The 11,116-nt window shown below is 35.4% G+C and overlaps 1 long non-coding RNA gene across 1 annotated transcript; it reads right to left on the bottom strand.

The window, feature by feature from the left end:
* Nucleotides 1-6,371: 6,371 nt before the first annotated feature.
* LOC128015607 (uncharacterized) lies at nt 6,372-8,170 on the bottom strand. Its single transcript, XR_008183962.1, has 4 exons — nt 7,912-8,170; nt 7,623-7,671; nt 6,803-7,163; nt 6,372-6,714 (listed from the first exon to the last, which is right to left on the bottom strand). It is a non-coding gene; the product is annotated as an uncharacterized LOC128015607 (long non-coding RNA).
* Nucleotides 8,171-11,116: the final 2,946 nt, after the last annotated feature.

Genomic DNA, 11,116 nt, shown 5'->3' on the forward strand with positions numbered 1-11,116 from the left:
GCATCACAGAAATAAATAATAATTTAAAGTATAATACATTTAAAAACAATTATTTAAAAATTTAAATGTTAAAAAGCAGAAAAAAACGTTTACAGCCTGTTGCAAAAAATGAGTTTGGTCTATATAGCTAATTTTGCTGTGAGGGAGGTGATTTTTTTTTTTTTTTTTATAACTCAACCGTTTAAATCATATTAGGCCTTAAAGTTCTGCATAATTAAGGGCGTGGTCACTTGAGTGACAGGTGGATTGCCGCTGCTGTCACCGCTGTCGAGCTAGATGGGCGTGGCTTCAGCAACCAGCTACTGCCTTTTTGAACATTTTCTATTGTCTGTGAGAGTCCCGCGATGTCAAGATGGCGATGGCCCGCTCTGCACACTTTAAGCTTCAAATACGCACTGCAGGAGTCTATGACTGACGTCATAGACACAACGTCCATGTTTTTATATACACAGGTTTAGACACAAGTCCAGTCTGTGCTGAAACGCTGCTGTCAAGTCAAACAAATGTGGGAGGGACCTCCGACCGTGTGACGTCACACGGTCAGACTGGCTCAATTTGAGAAAGGGCAAGACTAGGTTATATACATTTTGAAAGAGAACAATCAGCGTTTTTTTTTTATTTACTCAATCTTATTTTGTTTCTTGCCAAATATTTTGTTCACAAATGTAAATACTGTAAATGTAAGCCTTTCTTTAACCTTTTTCTGGAAGATTTAAAACTGTATCTTTATTTGATTTCTGACTCTTCCAATAAGAAAGCTGTTTTATTACCAAGCTACATTCCTTTGAACAAGTGATAACCACTTGGTCATATCTCCTAGCTTTAACTAAATAAGGAAAGCCATTTTATTTTTTCCTCTTTCTCTTTACGATTTTATTTCAGATTTGTTTTATTTGATATCTTCATAGCAACAGAAGAAAAATCACCAGTCTTCAGGAGGCTCTAACAGCTGCTACACACTAAGTGCAGCTGGAAAAAGCCATCAGACAGGACTTGGAAAAAGAAACTTAATGAGAGAGACACCAGAGCTGCAGCCAGAGATAAAGTCCAAACCCTGACTCGGCAATTCTGCAACATTAAAGAGGAGCTTGACATGGTTCAGAGAGAACTGAAACAGTCCTACCAACTGTGCATGGACTCACGTAAAAGACAGCCTACTGAACATCACACCGCCAGCAGTGCAAACCCCACACCCATAAACAGCTGCAAAGGCGGGAACCGAAGCCTTCTGCTGGACACTTCAAGTTAGCTCCCTGAAAAACAGAAGAAAAAATTATTAAATTCAGGGGAACCTAAATAATGCCTGTGAATGCAATCTGCAGGCAGCCCGAGCTGAAATCCAAATCCTTTCTTTGCAACAGAGACACTGAGGACATCAAAGGAAATGACCCTGAGAGTGGCCTCACCAGCAGCGTAAACAAGCCATCATAAAGGAATTCTCAGACCCAGAGTCTAACATGGACTGATCACTGCCCTATACACCAAACAGGGCAGGCATGAAAATCCCCATGCTTATTTCCACAGACTTTGACGAGCTTAATTCTTACTGGCATGGAGGAGGACACCAGCTTCAAGAGCTTTTTTCCTCCAAAACCTCCATCCTGTTGTAAGTCACCATTTAGGCATTATGGCCTGTCACACAATGTCTAATTAACAACTGCATGACCTGACACAAAAGGCATTTAACCCTCTGAGTTCTAAGGGTATTTTTGGGGCTTGGAGAAGTTTTGTATTGTAAATCACTTGAATAAGGCCATAAAACACATACAGAACATTGGTTCCCGGGACTTCTGAGAACTGGATCTTGTAGCCTAATATTTTTCTTTCTAAATGATGTGAAAATCATCTTTTTACTCACTCACTCACAGAAAACAATATATTGATCTACATTTTCTAAGATACTTTTTGTTTGTAAAATTCATATACGAGTAGGCGTCAACTATCATGAACATCATTGTGATTTACACATGAGAAGACAAAGACCGCATAATGAGCTGCATAATCAGCTTTTCAGTCAGGTGCGTGACTGAGAGGGAAGAGTTACAAGAAAGAATTTCAGGACAAAATAAAATGTATATATTTTTATTTTTGTAGTTTATTTAGAGTATATTTAATTATCCCACAAAATAATTTAATATTCCCTTGCAAGTGCAGCTAAACAGTTTATTAGGGTAACATGGAGTCAGAAGCGTTCGGATCCATATGCAGTACTTTATTAGCAGAATGGTCAAACAGGCAATGATCAGAGGACTGCGTCAGGTATGTAAGAGGATATCCAAAATCAGAACCGGTAACAAGCAGAGGTCAGGGCAGGCAGCAGAGAATCACAGTCGGTATAAACAATCCAAGATCAAACACGGAAGGAATAAACACAGGGAAAATGCTCTGACATGCCAGACAGAACAAAACAACACTCGTTTTCTCGATGCATCAATTACAAACCCTGTCGATTCATATGCATCGATCTTGAAACATGATTTTTGAATCGTGAATCGACGATCTTGGACAGTAATTGATTAAAAATGCTAAGAATTGAATGAATCGCGATTTCTATAGCGGTGCTTTCAAAATGTATACAAATTAAATTACTACACGCACTAATTAATGGAGACCTTGAAGAGTGTTCGTGAATCGTGCCTCTTATCTGTCCTTCACGCGCTCGACTGTTTACCGCCTGTTGAGACTGTCACAGGATTGCGCTCGCGCTCCGTTCGTCTCTGACGCAGCTGACGTGTGATCTGTAGGACTCGTGGCCAGTAATGCTAACGTGAATTAGTTTTATTTTTCTGTAGTTTGTCAATGGCTCTCTGCATCTTACCGACAGAGTTACCGGAGCCATCGACAGCTGTATTTATTGCATGGACGGAGCAGAAATGTAATTCTAAATCATACGCACAGATCCACTGAATGATAAATGTTTCTAAACAATGCGGATTAACCGAATATACGAAGGAAACTTTTAAAATTAACCACAACATTAACAACGACCTTGAAATAAGAGCGCGAGATGTATCTGATAATCAGATGCATGAAAGTAGCGTTTGTTTCATTAGCAAACAGACATCTGGCGTTTTCTCTCAGAATAATTCACTGATGGAGAGGAAATATATCTGCAGCTAAACTGAATAAAAGCAGAATGAACTGACGAAAAAAAAACACAAACAATTTATGAATGATGCAGTGCTAATTGACATTTATTACAGTACTGAAACTATAAAGTATATTTTCTACCTTATTCTGTGCAGAAAATGTAAATAATTGCTAATTTAATGTAGCCTAGTATATAAAACAATCATAAAATTGCCATTAGGAAAAAAAAATATCGATTACAAATGATTGATTATTGTCCAGCAGTGTATTTGATTTATTACAGCTAATTAAAAGTAATGAAAAAAGAAGATAATTCCTTGTAAAAATAAATAAATAAATAAATAATAATAATAATAATAATAATAATTATTATTATTATTATTATTATTATTATTATATAGTCTACATACATAAAATGATTGTATTTGACATTTCTGTCACTTCTGAAATTATGGCTACGCCCCTGGTGTGACAAAATGTTAGCTTATACATAATACTCTTTAAGCTTTTTTTTTTTAAACTTGGCTTACATACATTTTTACGTATGCCATGTCGCATCATTAAACTAGCATTTAACAATGGACAAAAGTTTTTTTTTTTTTTTTACCCTTTGGTTCTCTAACCATAAATGCTACTGTAATTTGCCCCCTGACTAAGTATTTAAATAATTTAGTAGAAGCATTTAAATAATCCCGTGAATGCACTTAAAGAATGCAGAATCAAATCGTTATAATCTAATCGAATCGAATTCAATTGTGAATTGAATCGAATTGAATCGTTCTAAATTTGCAAAAATCGCTCTTGAATCGAACCGAAAACCTATGAATCGTAATCTAATCGAATCGCTGCCTTGCCAAAGATTCACAGCCCTAGAATGGACACAAGAGTCCTGAGTGGAGTGCCCTCTACTGGAGTTCATGGGCACTACAGCTGACGGTCGTGACATAGTCTGGTCAGGTAAGACTGAAACAGAGAACATAAATAGGTTAATGGCGGCCTTTGTGGCCATAACAGGACAGGCAATGAGTTCATAGATGGTCTCCATAGCCATGACAGGACAGGACAAGAGTTCATGGATAGATACTACTGACATCTCCGAAGGTTCTGTAGCAGTTGCCGCCCCCTCTGGAGGTTCCACATTAGTAACAGTCTCCTTGACAGCAACACAACAGGCTGAGAGAACATTGCTGGGTGCAACAGACAGGATGAGACATGGCTCTGGAAGTTCAGCTGAGACATGACGAGCCTCTGGATGATCAGCTGAGACGTGACGAGGCTCTGGATGATCAGCTGAGATGTGACGAGGCTCTGGATGATCAACTGAGATGTGACGAGACTCTGGAAGTTCAATAGTGACTTTACTTGATTTGTAAGGATCAACGGGGACTTGACTTAACTCTGGAATGTGAGTGGTGACTTGACCTGACTCTGAAAGGTCAGCTGTGACTTGGCCTGACTCTGGAAGGTCAGCGGTGGCTTGAATGGACTTTGATTCTGGGCTCGCTGGATGATCAGCTGAGACCTAAGCACAGGATTTTGGGAAATGGAGTTGGAAATGGAAATGGACACAAGAGTCCTGAGTGGAGAGCCCTCTACTGGAGTTCATGGGCACTCCAGCTGACGATCCTGACAATTAGGAAAAATTAAAGCTGACATTCAAAGCTGACTTTTTAGCATTATTGCTTCAGTCACACAAAAAATAAAAAACAATTATTATTATTATTATTATGTGGAGAAGAGTTGAGAATATTTTTTTAAGGTTTTTTTTGGAGCGCTCGAGTACCAAATGGCTTAAAATACTTAAAAGGAGTGCAAATTATTAATTTTTGTGACAATGCAACAATTATCCGATAAGTCAAGTCAAGTGACAGTTCTGTCAGCGAAATGCGAGTGAGTCTTGTATCGCAGCTTGCAGCAGGTAGCTGAAGTGCAGACTAGATGCGCTGATGTGAAGCGCGCTCCGAGAGAGTTTATGGTTTCGAATGAATGATTGAATCTTGTTTGTGTGGATTTATTTTATTATTCAAACCTACAAGCTATGTTGAATAAATGCAGGGATTTACCTCATTATAAACTTGAAAGCTGTGAGAATTATTAAAACCACAGAAATGTAGGACCTGATTAAATATAACTATTACACAGAGATTTGAAAAATACAATTCCACAACTTTTTCAAAATGTTTTTAGGCCTGGAAATTGTTGTTTTAAAATCGCATGGCATATTCATGACCTTACAGACGAGGAGCGTCTCGCTGCAGCTTGCGGTGGACATCCAACCCCGCCCACATCCAAGTGTGACGTCAGACGCCACGCCTATGCCATACCTAAAAATACGTCATCGGGTGATGCCAGGTGAACACCCATGTGTTGTGCGCATGTGCAAAATGGCGGAAGTATGTTTTTTTTTTTTTATTAACATTTTGTCAAAGTACAATTTTAAGACGTAAACAAAATTGAATCAATATGGCGGAAGTATATTGTTTCGGGGATCAAATTAAATAATGTTATCTTTGGTTTTACTAATACAGGTTAAATAAATTGTATTAAATAAATTTAAATAGTACAAATTAAACCTAGGCCACATCTCTAATGTATGGAAGTAAATTAATCCAAACATCTGGTAAAACGCCTGCATTGGTTGATTATACTTAGGCAAATTAATAAAATATTTATACCTTTCGCTGTTAGATTATGTAATGACAAATTCACATATTTTATGATCGATTGTAACATACCTTAGACAATATCAAAGTTAAGTAGACAATTTTGTTTAAGGCATTTTTATTTATCTAATTCTCTAAAAATATGTTTCCTTTATAAAGTGGGAACGTTAGTGATTATATCACTATTTTAATGATAAACATGGGTGTTATGAAATAACTGGAATCCTCCCCTCTTTATTATTATTTTTTTTTATGTGTTTATTTTTCATATTTCATTCATTTTAAATAACTTGGGCAAATTTATATACTTAATTTGGTTTTAAGTATTTTTATTTTCCTTTTAATTATATACAAGAACAATTATGATCCACACACTAATATTTTTTGTATGTGCATGGAAAAAAAAAAGTTTATCACCTCGCAAAATAGAGCAACTACATGTGCATGATAGGATTGACGATTCTCTATATAGACTAAGCTACACATACATAGGCTTAAGTCATTGGTTGCTTTGATAGGTTATGTAAGTAACATAGCATTGACTTTTGGGTCTTTTTACGGATGCATAAAGATCAATAAAAAGACATCCCTTGTTTCACTGGGTATTGTTACATTTATTTCACAAAACAATAATATTCAACAATGTAGAGTAAATAAATTATTATAAATTAAATTACTCCCAGAAACATGGCATTGACTGTCAGCCCCTGTTCATAAATACATTTTAATAAGAATGTTTCCATATCCTCGCGATTGTCAAAGACAAACACACAGGCATCCCTTGCTTTCTCAGTCTCTCCTTTCAGGTAGTCTTTGATTATATTAGACTGTTTTTCTTCGTCCATCTGGAGAAATTCAGGCTCTGTCACCTCTCCATGGAACAGCTCACAGTGGCTCTGAACCCAGCACCATGCTACACCAATGTCCCTTATGTTCCTCTTCGAACTTCCTCTTTGATCTTCTGTTGAAAGTACAAAATAAATGTTTGTGGGGTAAATCTAAAATTACTATAATTATTTTCACAAAAAAAAAAAAAAAAAAGTTTTTACCTCATCACTGTCATCTTGACCCATCACAGTTTCCGTACTAGCTGGCTGTTTGGTGATGGTGGACTCTGACAACTTAAAGACAGACTCAAAGGTTAGGTAAATGGACCATATGTAGAGCATATTTTTAGTATTTCCAACCACTCAAAGCATTCAACACATTTCTAAACATTCAACATTGTGGCCCCTCCAAAGTTTAGTTACTGCTTAACATTCTAGGAGGAAACATTTAGTGTGTCTGGGTAGTTTGGATGCAGAAGAATCCATTTAATTTAATTTCATTAACCAGTTGTGTGTACCTTGGATGTGACATGTTTTGCAAGAGCAAACGACACCACCACCTTCGGAGCTGAGGGATGTCATCCTAACAGATAAAACACAAAATAAAAAAACTGAGAATGCATTAAAAAAAACTTCTGGAAAAAAATAAATAATTAAAAAAGAAAACCTTCCAAAAGAAAATTTGAGGTAATCACCTGGCTAAAGTCAAATGTCCAGTCCAGTGCTATATAGAGTGCATACTGAAACAGACAACAAATACCATTGAGAAAATTCAAATATTGAAATTAACGGACACCAATTTTCGACCGTATTCATCTAAATATTGCATGTAAACTAAACTAAACTTTTGCCATCACCATAACTGCTCAGAATCTGTAATTCACAGCTTACCATCAGCATGAACAGACCACAAACCAATCCCTATCTCTGGGTTGGAATATTCTATCAAATATTTAAATATATAATTATTATTTTTTTATACATAAAACTACAGAACAAGGACTGAAAAAAAAAACAACAACTGATGATTGCATTCTTGTACCTTGGTTTTAATGATCTTCCATGGGCCATTCATTTTAAGATGAAGTAACCTGTAGGATTGTAGAAAAAAAAAATAACAAAAGTGTAGAGTGTACACAGCAAGTTACAAAACACACATAGATAAATAACAATAATATTCTCATCACTTTAGTGGTTCCCAAGAAACTAACAGTTCATCTTGTTCTTTGAGATTCACATACATATTTAGATTATACAACATACATATACATGCATATATGATTTAAAAACACAAAAACCAATCATTATCTAAAGACATGCTCTCACCATACCTCCATGCTCCACTGCATGACCTATGTGGTTCTCTAGGTGAAGTGTAAAAGAGAACTTGTCTTCAGTGGTGAAACTGCAGCAGGGACATTCAAACCCCCCATTACGGCAGATTTGGATTTGGATCAGGTTTGGACTGCAGAGGTGTAGGATACTGTAAAACATGATAAATATTATGTGTATTAATATAGAAGGATACAAAGATTTGCCACGAACAGAGAGTTATCAAGTAAGACGTAGTGAAATTTTGTGGTTACTCAAACAAGTTATTGTGCAAGAGTTGTCAGTGTATATCATTAAATGGTAACACTTTAAAATAATGGTCCGTTGTTAATAAGTAACTACGCAGGAAGTAATAGGTAGTACTACATTAACACTTAACTTAATACTATTAACTAATATAGAAGCAAGATTAACTAAGCAGTAAGTAATAGCTCATTTAGGACATAGGTAAGAGAGAATATAGTATACCATGTGTCAGAATTTGATTGATGAGGGTCATAAAAAGCCATCTGTTCTGGACACCTGTTTGTACACCCCCCACCCCTCCCCTCCCTGTACACCCCGGTGACCTAGATATGAACTTACGACCCTAAGAAGGAATTTCGGTGAGGGAGGGTGAAAATGTGTTGGGATCTATGTGCTTTTTTTTTTTTTTTAAACTGTGGAAAGGGTTGAAATCATTAAAATGGTATAAGGGAAGTTTTTATTAAGGTTTTAAGTACATAGTGCATTTCAAGAAAAAAGGTTATAACACTGTTTTCGTAGTTGGAAAAGTGTAAAACGTTGTTAAAGTTGTAACAAATAAAAAAGAAAACTACTGGTTATTTATCTAAAACAACTAAACAAGTCAAAACTATCAGATGTGTTTTCGTTAAGAAACACGTGAAAAATATGTGAGAGCTTGTAAAAATTTAAAAAGGTGTTTTGTTACCAGCTAGAAAAGAAAGCATTTAGCATTTGTACCTTACCTCAAACTAAAAAAGAAATGAATGTAAAGCGGCGATACAAACCAGAAAAATTGGTGTTTGTCACGATGTTATAAAAAGTTAAAAACAAAAGAAAAAAGATGGTAGGCATTACGCGGATCAAAAATAAAATCCATCAGACAAGATACTTCAAATCAAATCTATGTTGTACTTTACCACTAACTACAACTTTAAAAATCTAGACTATTACTGACAGAGAGTTAGACGAAATAAAAAAAGATCTCACACCAAAGTGTCAAGGCATCTCCGTTGAGCGATCCTGACAGCATCGCAGACACACTTAGAATGAGGCTCGGGGGAATGCTCCGGAAAAAAACCACGCCTCCACCGCTAGAGACTGCCCCCGCTGTAGGCGTGATAGCAGCGTCAAATAGATTTAAATGTTAAAATAATTAAACTAAGTAGTTTTTAATAAATAGACATCAGTCCTTAATTAGTGAAAACTTTAAATCCGTTTAAACATAAGATCAATTTGTACTTTTTAAATGATGTAGCTTTATGCGATTTTTATTTACTTTTAGTCTTAAAAAATACAAAATAAAAAATAATAATAAAAAACAGCACTGAAAAAAGCATTATTTGTTTTTAATGTATTAAGTTAATTACTCTAATCTACGACTAGTCTAAATTTAGACTATTGCCGTCGATATATCTTTTATTTTTGTCAAGCTTAATTTCTCAAGCTATGACAATTAACACACAAACACAAACACACTTTCCTTCTGTCCAGTTTGTAAGTTTGTGTCGCGTTATCTAGTAAATAAAACAGACATATGTAGTTAAAAGTAGTCGGTTAACAATATGACAGGGAAGAAATATCTCGTCTCAGGTCGTGCAGCGAAACGTTACCGCGCATCAGCGGGTGTAAAAACATCTAAAGGTTTTCGGGGGTTTGCAACTCAACTGTAATCTAATTAGTTTTCCGGGGGGTTCTGGTGTTGTAAATAGTGCGCTACAGGTCAGCTAAAGTTTAAAAAAAAAAATGTGTGTGATCAAATTCAGTGATCAAAGGCGCGACAATTTCAAATTTATGGCTTAGGTCTGTGATCGTGAGGTTATCTGACAGTTCATTTAGTGGGTCAAATGGATGTGAAATCTTTTAACAAGTCAGACCATATAGGAATATGTAGTTTAATTCGAGTTAATTTAGTTTATTTTAGTTACATTTATAATTTTTATTAACCCCTAGATCTTTCAACCTCAACATAAATGTACCGAGAATGCAAACAAGTACACAAACACTCTCTCACACACACACACACACACACACACACACACACTTACTTTCCTTCTGCCGAGTTTGTCGTGTTATCTAGTAATTAAACCATACATATGTAGTTAAAAGTATCACCCATTTAACAATATGACAGGTAAGAAATATCTCGTCTCAGATTGAAACGTGACAAACTTAGTAGTGATTCTTTAAATCCTGTTTATCAACTCTTTGAGATACTTAATCATTGAAACATTTCTATAGTCACATCTTTATTTAACATTTTCTAAAATGAGATCTGGTTTATTTCTATATTAAGTGTAAGTAAGTTGTATTCTTTTGTTGTCATATCTTTTACTTTTTATTAAAATAGGTTCAACTGATTCAGGAAGATCACATTTAACACAAAGTCCAGACACATGTTTTTCCTTTTACAAATAATGACTGATTAAGTGCAATGTGTCCAATTCTATGGCGAGAGCTTCCTTTCTATCCCCAAAATTCTCCTTTCATTAAATTTGATGTCTGACATTTTAATGTTTTTATCTGATCCACTACCTTCTATTCCTATATGTGCAGGTATCTATACAAAATAAATATTTGTTTTTGGTTGTATTCTGAACAAACTCTGTAAAATGAATGACAAATTGTCTTGTTGAAGATTCGCCACACTTTAAACTTGGTAGTACTGCAAATGAGTCTGAACATATGACTACTTTAGGTATATTAATGTGTTCAACCCACTGAAGAGCCAAAAATATGACAATCATTTCTGTAGTATAAACAGACGGATGATTAGATGTTCTTTCAGGTATTCTTTATCTACCCACTTGGAACATATGTGTCCTGTTTCAGGATCTTTAGATACATCTATGTATATGAGTTACTTTAAAACTATATGCTCTTTATTTTTCATCTAAACAAAAGTCCTTGATGTTTTATTTTATTTTTAATAAGCCACTCACACTTACTTTAGTAGCCTAAATCATTGAATATGTCTTTTAT

The sequence above is a fragment of the Carassius gibelio genome, chromosome A1 (genome assembly GCF_023724105.1).
Source record: "Carassius gibelio isolate Cgi1373 ecotype wild population from Czech Republic chromosome A1, carGib1.2-hapl.c, whole genome shotgun sequence".
Lineage (NCBI taxonomy): Eukaryota > Metazoa > Chordata > Actinopteri > Cypriniformes > Cyprinidae > Carassius > Carassius gibelio.